The sequence below is a fragment of the Octopus bimaculoides genome, chromosome 6 (assembly GCF_001194135.2).
Source record: "Octopus bimaculoides isolate UCB-OBI-ISO-001 chromosome 6, ASM119413v2, whole genome shotgun sequence".
In the NCBI taxonomy this organism is placed as follows: Eukaryota; Metazoa; Mollusca; class Cephalopoda; order Octopoda; family Octopodidae; genus Octopus; species Octopus bimaculoides.
In genome coordinates, this window is record NC_068986.1 from 48,022,119 (window position 1) to 48,033,098 (window position 10,980).

At 38.3% G+C, this 10,980-nt stretch overlaps 1 non-coding gene across 1 annotated transcript; it reads left to right on the top strand.

The window, feature by feature from the left end:
• The first annotated feature begins 4,887 nt into the window (after positions 1 to 4,887).
• Trnak-uuu (transfer RNA lysine (anticodon UUU)) lies at positions 4,888 to 4,960 on the top strand. Its single transcript has one exon. It is a non-coding gene; the product is annotated as a tRNA-Lys (tRNA).
• The last annotated feature ends 6,020 nt before the right edge of the window (positions 4,961 to 10,980 follow it).

Genomic DNA, 10,980 nt, shown 5'->3' on the forward strand with positions numbered 1-10,980 from the left:
TTGTTTTCCATTATTTCTGGACACCTTCTTTTAATGTGACCTCTTTTGCCACATTCGTAGCACTTTGGAGGTCTCCCCTCCAACATTATGTCCAGTTTGTCCTCGTTAGGCAGCTCCAGTGTCTCCGGTATGTCACTGTAAACTTTCTGACTTGCTATAAAAAGCACATTCAATCCATACCCCCACCAATTTATTTGTTGGGTTCTGCTTATCATAATTATCCTTGCATCTTCTCCTTCTCTTTCAGGAAAAACTGCTGCTATTACCCATTCCAACTCTATTTTCGGTGGGATCCTACCCACTCTATTCCACGTTGGACGTCTACCCAACTTATTGGGAAAGAGCATCCAATTTCCATTGGCTAGTGTTTTATTGGCGCATTTCTTTGCTGCCTCCTCCGATACAAATGTTATTTCTACAGACGCGTATGTCTTGCCTCTTGTAAAAAAAACGACACATCTTCTTGCAATTCCTTCAAACACTCCTCCACCTCCTCCTTCGTTGCGCTCTCTATTCTTTTATTTTTCCTTGAAAAGGATTTATATTCCACGACTCCAATTTCCATCTTCATCCTTTCCTCCTCTGATGGGGTCAACTTTACGTTTGGCCCCTCCTTCTTTATCATTTCTTTATATTTTTCAATTTTCTCAGCCATGTCTTCATTCCAATGTATTTCATGTTGCTTCAGCAGGCCTGGGACGACGGAGGCTCGACTCCCCGTCGCTGCTGCATACGTCTTCATTTTCTCCATCTCAGCAACGCCCACCAAAAAATAGTGGCGTTATACTAAAAAATTCGCAGCGAGTAATGACACGTCCGACCAGTAAACTCACGGCAGACGAAATACCGCTAAGCATTTTATCCGGCGTGCACGTTTTTGATTGCTCGCCGCCTAAATATTGTGAGATATGTTGGTTTCAAACTTTGGCAAAAGACCAGCAATTTTGGGTAGGACTAGTCAATTACATCAACTCCAGAGCCCCAACTGGTGCTTGATTTACAGAATCCGAAAGTATGAAAGGCAAAGTCGACCTCGGCGGAATTTGAAACCAGTACGTAAAGACGGACGAAATGCTGTTAAGCATATTGCCTGGCATGCTAACGATTTTGCCAGTTCGCTGCTAAATATTGTGAGACATTAAAATGTAGTGAAGGCGCGTGGCCGAGTGGTCAGGGCGTTGTTCTTGCGATCGCTAGATCGTGGGTTCGGTTCCCAGACAGAGCAGCGCTTTGTATTCTTGAGCAAAACACTTCATTTAACGTTGCTCTAGTTTTCCTTTCGATCAGCGCGGAATATTGGCTTGATCGCATAGCCAGCGGAGTAGCGTCTTCAAAGGTAAAACCGATGCAAGGTGCATTGTGTAACAACATTTTATAATCTGGTCGGTCACGTGAATATTAAAATGTAATAATTATGCTTTAATTAGTAAAGGTGGCGAGCTGACAGAATTATTAGAAAGTTAGAAAAAAAAAAAATATGTGAAAATTCCTTCCGACTCTTTACGCACTGAGTTCAAATTCTTTACGGAACAACTTTGCTTTTCATTCATCCTGGGTTGATGAAATAGAGTATCAGTAAAATACTTTAGTCATGATATCGCCTAATCCCTTCCTTGCGAAAATACTGGCCTTAGGTCCAATTCAGAAACAATTATTTGAAGACAGTGGATTGACAGAATCATTAGCCCATCGGTAGGACTGCTTTGCAGGATTTGTTGTGACTTTTAACTTTCGGAGTTCAAATTTGCCTTTCAGCCCTCCAGAGCCGATTAAATGAAATACCAGTCAAATACTGAAGACGACAGTATTGAATACCACCCTCCCCTCAGAATTGCTAGTGTTATGATATACTGTTAGATATAATTGTGTTTTAACAAGTCATTCAGGTTTTACAAGAAAATAGAGTTCATTTCTTTGTTTAAGAATATGTAGAGGACCTGGAAATTTGACCAAAATAAACAAAGGAAAAAAACAAAAAAAACAATACGGACTAATTATGATAACAATTAAAATGATTTTGTTCACATTCTCTACTTGTCGATAAATCAGTTTAGCTGTTGTTACAAGGTATGATTAACCGTAATAAAATGTGCATAGGATATAAGCTTCATTTTCATTGTCGAAGATAACTAGAAAACAGAAATGCTGAAGATATTCTTAGAAAGAGTGACTGATACTGGATCCTATCTTGTAGCGTAGTTGAAAGGGGACAGGCGAAGAAGCGTGCACCTCAGGCGACTCTTTTATGCGACATACAGAGAAAGGCTTTAACCCCCAAGGACATCCATGCTGACATAATTGCTACATGAGGGGATGACACTCCAGCTTTATCAACAGTGCAAAAGTGGGCGGCTGAATTTTTTGGTGGGGAAGGGAGAGTCTTGAAGATGACCCAAGGTTTGGACCCAAGGCCTGCAACTACCACTACCGATGATAGCATTGATTGTGTTCACCACATGGTGATGGATGACAGGAAATTAACTACGAATCAAATAGCCAATACTGTTGACATATCCCTGAGAGTGTTAGAATATTCTGCACAATGAACTTGGCATACCGAAAGTTTCTGCTCGTGGGTGCAACGTCTTCTGACATTTGATCAAAAGTGCACCAAGCTGATCACATCATGGGAAAATCGAACATTGTTTTAAGCAGATCGAGTTGGTTTTCTTGAATGTCTCCTGACCCAGTATGAGTGTTGGGCTTATCACTTTGATCCAGAGACAATCCATGCAATGGAAACACCCCAACTCACCTGCTCCAAAAAGGCCAAGGAAGTTTCATCTGCAGGGAAGGTGACCATCTAAGTTCTGGGAGATAGAAAAAGCATTGTGTCTATTGAGTATCTTCAAAAGGGCCACACCATCAATGGAGAGTACTATACTAATTTGCTAAGGCAGTTACAAAAGGCCATCAAGACCAAACTCGCAGGAAAATTGACGAAGTGGGTATTGTTTCATCAGGACAGTAGTCCAGCACACAAATCCTTGAACAATTTATGAAGGTACATCCATGATTAACAAATATTTTTACTAACAGCGTGGCGACAGATGACGACCTAATTTGTTTTGAAAAATGTCAAGCAACGAGATGGAATGGCTAAAATTCATTTCGCCACAAACAACTAAGTCATCTCGCTATTAAACGACCAAGCAAAATCAACAGCGTTTTAACTCAGCAGATAATTAAGATTGTTGAGATATATCCTTACAATGAACAGTTATGTACCTGTCCCCTCATTACGCTCCATCTCACTGTTACTGGAGGTTGCTAAAAAGAATCCAGAACCAAAAAAGTCATAGAAATTTTACCCAATGCGAAGTTATAAGAACGCCTTCATAACTTGAGTTGTTGCACGATAGAACCAAAAGACAGGCATATTTTCTTCGCGATGTTGGCTGGAATATGCTTCTTGGTCCTCATTGTTAAAAATACTAATTACACATGTAATGTCACGATGCTATGTAAAGTGATTCCAATCCGTATGTATTACGTTGTGTTCTGGGGGTCAATCTAATCGACTGGCCCCCTCCCCCAAAATTTCAGGCCTTGTGCTTAGAGTAGAAAAGAATAAATGACTGATTTAATTTTTGTTTCCTTATCTTAAGAAATTCAACAAAAGTTACTTTTTTCTTCACATTGTGTAATACTATCATATGTAAATTGTGTACAAGTCATGCATTGTTATTTAATAATTGATTCATAATATTTTTGATTCATAACTTTGATTGCTTCCAATATTTAAATAAAATGTGACTTTTCTCGCCTCACTAAAATTGTGATTCCCCACCACACCGTTTGTAAATGCTGGGAGAGATAAAAATGAATATTGATAAAGGTGCCAAACAAACACCCAATTTTCCAAATCATAACGCAAGTTATTCCTAGTGAATTCAATGAATGAAATTCTCGTGACTCTCACAGCATGCACTACTTAATATCCTCACATTCATATCACTGAAACAACATACCAAATTCACTTGACATCGTTCTGATTTCCCAAACCAACTAATATCATCATTTTTTGTAACAACTTCACACTCCCTATGGAAGGTCCTTTAGTTTTTAAAGGAGCAGATTAGCGGAATCGATAATGCATCGGTCAAAATTCCAGCAGTATTTAGTTACAACCCTCTATGTTCTGAGTTCAAATAGTGCCGAGGCAAACTTTGTCTCTCATCTTTCCGGAGTCGATAATAAAGTACTAGCCAAGGAATAGGTTAGATGTAATCAACTACACTCTTCCTTGTAAATGATGTTTGTGGTTTTGGGTCAAATATAAATAACCATGTAATTCTCGTCCAAAAAATAGAATCATCGGAGAAATAGTTTGCGCTACTTCAGCTGACACCGAAATTCTGTTTCCGGTGTAAACTGAAATATACATATACGGAACAGAAAACATGACCTGAAATAAAATCTGATTTGTATGTTGTAGTTTCCATGATTATTGTTTTCTTAATTATTTTAATTAATTTTATAATAATTCACATACTTATAAACTCTGTAAAAAGATATTCGGATCAAGTTTTATATTTCTAATCTCTTAAAATAATGCCGATTATCACGTAATTGCAAAGATCATAAAGACACCGGTACTCGTTGTTTATCAATCAGCATTGATTGAACAAATCTTTGATCAATTGTAAGTCTAACTGTAGTAAATTATCCTGTCTTAGTTGCCGCTACCAGTATACAACATTATTCCAAAGTGCCCTGAGGGAGTTTGGTGGCTATTTTGTAGAGCTCTAATTTTTTAAATAAAATATTAGGTTTTATGATGCAAAACTAAAACAAAAATACTAATATCCACCTATCTTGCATCGCTATGGTCGTCGTCATCGTCATCATCTATATATATGTATATGTGTACCCGGTTATCAGTCCGCCCGCATAGCTCAGTCGGTAGAGCATCAGACTTTTAATCTGAGGGTCGCGGGTTCAAGTCCCTCTGCGGGCGTACATTTGTTTTTATGGTCGTTTGCCAGAATGAGTGCCTCTGTATAGGTGAAACAAAATAAAGAGTATATATAAATGTTGGATAATTGTATACACTTGAATCATCTATTTTTTTTTTTTTTTGCTGTAGTTACAGCTCAAAGCTGCAGCCATGCTGATGCTCCGCCGTTGAATAAATAATCATTTGATTGCGGCCATGTGGGAGCACCACCTTAAGGGATTTTAGTCGAACAAATTGACTGCAGGACTTTGTCTTTCTATGCCAAGTACTTATTCTATCGGTCTCAGAAATATTTGCCTGTGAATTTGGAGAATTTGGATGAAATATGCTTGCAGGTGAAGCCGCCTCTAATCATTTGGCTCTCGGTATTCATTCATTTGCGGTTTTACAGTTGTAATGAGTCTTATAAAATACTGAAATCACTGCGATGTCAGCCTAAATTGAGTTTATTTCCTTCTAAATTAATGAATCACTTGTAAATTTTAGTACTGTTTAATACACCGAAATGTGTTTACATGGTAATGCTAACAATAATAATTTTAAAAAATCCCGAATTACAAGTGTTTCAGAATGTGAAATACAATAAAATGACGAAAAATTACAGTCAAGAAAAATTATTTTAGTGGTGGCTGTTGTTTCGAAGGCACAATGGGAGGTGTGAGAGGTGGATGACAGAAGTTTGAAAGACATAGATTATTTATTTACTCATTTATTTGTTTATTTATTTATTTTATTGACTCACCCTACTCATTGTTTTGAAATGTATGATATTAAATTATTTAGAAAACTCCCGAAAAAGACCCAACAAAAACGGAGAAGTTCCGACTTCTGTGGAACAGCTACTTTGACAGTCCACCCAAACGAGTACTGATTAGAGTTTTCTAAGGCTGAATACTTACAAGTCTGATCACGTCAAGTCAAAACACTTTATAAAGCAAAATCATAATTACCGCTTCCTACGGCTTAAAAAGAAATCCAAGGGAAATAACACTATATTAGTTCTTATCTAAGGGAGAGAACCCTTACTGTCTGTTAAGGCAATTAGTACGAGAAGGAAAGCAAAAACAATAAGAAAAACGTTACGAAATCGTATAGTCGTTATCGTAGGTGGTAGAATACCATGGCAACTGAATATAGTACCTAAGACCAGACGGATACGTCATCTATTCCGATCTCACCATTAGTGTTTCTTTAGTTTAAGCTAAAGAGACACTAATGAAACGTATACTACATACTACAAGCTTAACAAAAGAGGGAAAAATAGAGAGAAAAGGACCCCCTTTAGTCATGAATGACCATGGGATTGAGCCTAAAAGGTTCCCCTCCGAGGCACAAGTCCGGGCAAAGTTGTTTATGGAAGACCAGCAATCACCCATGCATACTAGCCTTCCCCTATTCACGATACCGATGTTATCCAAAGGAAAAGCAAGGACCGATACAGCTTGGCACCAGTGATGTCGCCACTCATTTCTACAGCTGAGTGAACTGGAGCAATGTGAAATAAAGTGTCTTGTTCAAGAGCGCAACACTCAGCCCGGCCCGGCCCGGTAATCGAGTTCACTACTTCAAGATTGTGAACCCGACACTCTAACCACTGAGCCACGCACCTTCACAAACTTAACAAACCTATTTTTATTTCCCCTACTCTACACTAATCTCACCATAGAGTCAGAAGTGCAATGGCTTCTTCACTCACTCCAAACTAAGTAGACTACATTATTGCTTCCACCATCTTCAATTAGAGCTCTTATAAGACATTTTCTTTTCCAAGAAAACACTTCAATCTATTTCTCTTACAGAGAAACGTGCCATTGTATCTAGTCCTCTTATTGCTATGTATTGTTCTCACTGATATCTGAAAGCACCCATTCTCTTCACCACTTTGAATCTCTTTCACTCCTCAATGGCATTTAGTACAGTTTCTGTAGGATCAGATTAAGAACAAATCTGATATCATACGCCAAGTGGTGTCTCGCCTTTGAGATTATTGGCGAAATTAATGCTGTTGCGTTGCAATTGACAGTAAAGATTTTGATCGTATCTAACAAGACAATACTTTAGTGAATTTAGACGCATTTATGCTCATCACAATTCTTGAAGTTTGCTATGAGATCGTAACTAGAACAACTCGTCCCACATTCTATAACAACACTGATATGTCTTGTAGTTCAGTTACATATACTACAGTCTTCTCTCCGTACATTAATAACATTCCCACTGTCATTTCTAAGCACACAAGCTCTAATGCAGATGATAACATCATTAATTTCACCTTAATCTTTCGCACACTGACATCAGCCAGTGTTTCAATTAGTTATTAGATACAAACTACATATATAAAGAAAATAGTGTTGTACTATATCTACATTTCTCACCAACAGCTAAATACCCCGAATTCACAACAAATGCCCCGATGCTGATTGCTACTCATAGTAACTTCACGTGAATAACAGATTCAAATTTAAATCTCCACGAAAATTTTAAGATTTCATTAACTGATAACTCATTCTGGTATTCTATTTCGCTTCACTTGTGTACCTTATGTCTCTGAAAAAAGATCTTAAGATCGCAATACTTTAAATAATTTTACATTCGTAAGAGATCTTCGTAAATATTTCAAGGTTACAATTACCCGCTTTTTTTTTGCTTTTTTAGGAATACAATTAATTTTGGTTAATTAAGAAATCAATTTTAAAAGCTTGTGTTTGCGAGTCATTTTGTATTTGTAAACCTAATTTCTTTTACTGCAGTTTCCAAAAAAAGCATAACACCTTGCAACCGCTCTTTCTTTCCTTTATATCACCGAATCTCGTGCCTCTTTTCGATCAAGGAAAACAGGAAAGTAAATCTAAGATTACTAGCTTTATATCATGGGCAATATTTTATGGAGTGGAGGCGCAATGGCCTAGTGGTTAGGGCAGTGGACTCGTGGTCATAGGATCGTGGTTTCGATTCCCAGACCGGGCGTTGTGAGTGTTTATTGAGGGAAAGCACCTAAAGCTCCACGAGGCTCCGGCAGGGGATGGTGGCGAACCCTGCTGTACTCTATCACCACAACTTTCTCTCAATTTTACTTCCTGTTTCTGTTGTACCTGTAATTCAAAGGGTCAACCTTGTCACACTGTGTCACGCTGAATATCCCCGAGAACTACGTTAAGGGTACACGTGTCTGTGGAGTGCTCAGCCACTTGTACGTTAATTTCACGAGCAGGCTGTTCCGTTGATCGGATCAACTGGAACCCTCGACGTCGTAAGCGACGGAGTGCCAACAAATCTTTCGTCTGCGCGGAAAGAGAAGTTTAGTCTCTGTAGTATTATATTGTAGACTACGCTATATATTTATTCTATACTGTTTTTGGATTGTTATGTTGACTTCGAAGTCAACACTGTGAATTGAGTGTACTGAAGCACACAACACTTGAGCAGAAACTAGAAAGGTAGCATTTGGTCGCATGGAAGATATTACTTTTATAGTATTAGTTAGACCAGAAATTTAAGTTGGCGAGCTGGTAGAATCGTTAGCATGCAGAGCAAAATGCTTAGCGACATTTCGTCCGTCTTTACGTTCTGAGTTTAAGCTCCATAGGGGTCGGCTTTACCTTTAATTGCTTTCGGGCTCAATAAAATAAGTGCCTGTTGAACACCGAGGTCGATCCTCTACTCCAAAATTACTAACTTTGTGCCAAAATTTGAAATCATTAATTACACCAGAAATTTATTTTGAACAGCATGCGTAAGTTATGGAAACATTCAGTATCTTTGCTCTGTATCAGCTCCATGAGCGAATCCATGCCTGACGGAAGCTGGTTAAAGGTCAGGATATATCTGTTTTGTATTTTCATTCACCCAGATCAACATGTGAATAGAAAATGTGGTGAGGTGACAAATAGGAGAAATCTTACACATTGAGAAAGCTGTATCCAAAAGATCGAGTTGACCTGCCGACTATATTCATCTTTCCGGTGTTCAAAATATTACATAGCGTTCGTATTTTGTTCTTGTCAATATCTAACTATGCAGAAATACTTAATCTTAAGTCTTTTTATGGAAATACAAGGTTGTCTTGGTTAGAAGGTCTATCTGCCGCAGCCGCAGCCGCCTCGTCGTCGTCGTCGTCGTCGTCGTCGTCGTCGTCGTCGTCGTCGTCCTCCTCCTCCTCCTCCTCCTCCTCCTCTGCCGCCTCCGCCGCCTCCGCCGTCGCTGCCTTCGCCGCCGCTACTGTTTCTACAAGTCATTTAAGAGTTTCTAGATTTAACTTTGCACAAATTTTTAATGGGCTGTTGACATCGAGAGATCATACATGCTTAAGAGTATTGTCAATTAAACACTCAAGAGATGCAAATAGAAATTAAACAATTCCCTACACATTTACTCAAATACGAACGGATCACCTATCAAATCGCAATGTTTTATTGTCGAAGAAGGTAGCGAGCTGGCAGAATAGTTAGCACGCCGGACAAAATGCATAGCGGTATTTCGTACGTCTTTACATTCTGAGTTCAAATCCTACCTTGGTCCACTTTGCTTTTCATCCTTCCAGGATCGATAAAATAAATACCAGTGAAATACTAGTGTCGATGTAATCAACTTATTCTTCCCCACAAATTGTTGGTCTCCTATCAAAATTTAAAACCAATATTTTATGGCCGAATAGCTAAAGGGAAGTAATTCAAATAAAAGTACTTAAAAGTTACTTCCCTTTAAAAGGAACGTGTGTGTGCTTGTCTGTGTAGATATATTTATAAATTCCGTTTTGTATGTATATATTTTGTTTTTGCATTTGGTTTGCAAGATTCTTCATGTTGAAGCATATTTTATTGTCTCTGGGAAGAATCGTTCTCTCTTAGTGCCTTATTAATTCAACACACTCACCGGTCCGGTTTCCAAAAGACGTTGAAAAGTTTGCAAGACGCAACGAAAATTATATTTAAAAATGAATGAATAAATAAATAAATAAATAAATAAATAAATAAAGAAATAAATGGAAACCAGATCGGTGAATGTGTTAAATTAATAAGGCACTAAGAGAGAATGACTCTCCCCAGACACAATAAAGTAGTTATATATTTTTTCCTATTTCGAGGAATTTGTGTTCGTTTTTTGGCCGTTTTGATTGTAATTAATTCGGTCACGTTTTGATTTAAAATAAATTTTGTCGAAATTATAGTAGTTTTTCGCTATTTTTAGGTCAATGTAATTAATACCAGCAATTTCTGAGTTCATTGAGGCGATCAAACCAATCTTTTACGGTCATTATCAGGATGTATTAGGACTTGCAAAACCAACGGGATCACTTAACTAAATAAAGTTGTTCTAATTTTGGCACAATGCCAGCAATTTTGAGAGGAGGGTGCAAAATCGATTACATCGGTTCTAGTACTTGACTGGTACTTATTTTATCGTACCGGAAAGGGTAAAACGCAATGTTGGCCTCATAGTATGTCAAATCCGTACGTAAAGGGACGGAAGAAATGTTATCTAACATTTTGTCCGGCACGGTGACGATTCAACCAGCTCGCCTCCTTAATAAAGTTTGAAATATTAAGTATTAAATTTCTGCCTTATAAATGCGGTTTACATAGGAGTCATCTTTGCTATCGATGTTTTATCTTTTATCTCTTACCTGTTTAGTCAGTCATTGGACTGCGGCCCTAGTACTTATCGTTTTTTAAACCTTCTACTTATTCCATCGGCCTCTATTGCCGAGCCGACGATCCTCTTTTTCTTCTGACTAACTAATAACGCCTCACTCAACGTCTTGAGTGCAGCTTGCCTCCCCCCCCCCAGTATTAGTTAGCGCATGTTTAGATTGTCAGAGATGAGGCAATTAAAATCATTAGCTTTACAGATATATACGCAGGTGTGGCTGTGTGGTAAGTAGTCTGCTTCCCAACCACATGGTTCTGGGTTCAGTCCCATTGCGTGGCACCTTGTGCAAGTTTCTCCTACTAAAGCCTCGGGCCAAACAAAACTTTGTGAGTGGTTTTGATAGACGAAAATTGAAAGAAACCCATCGTATA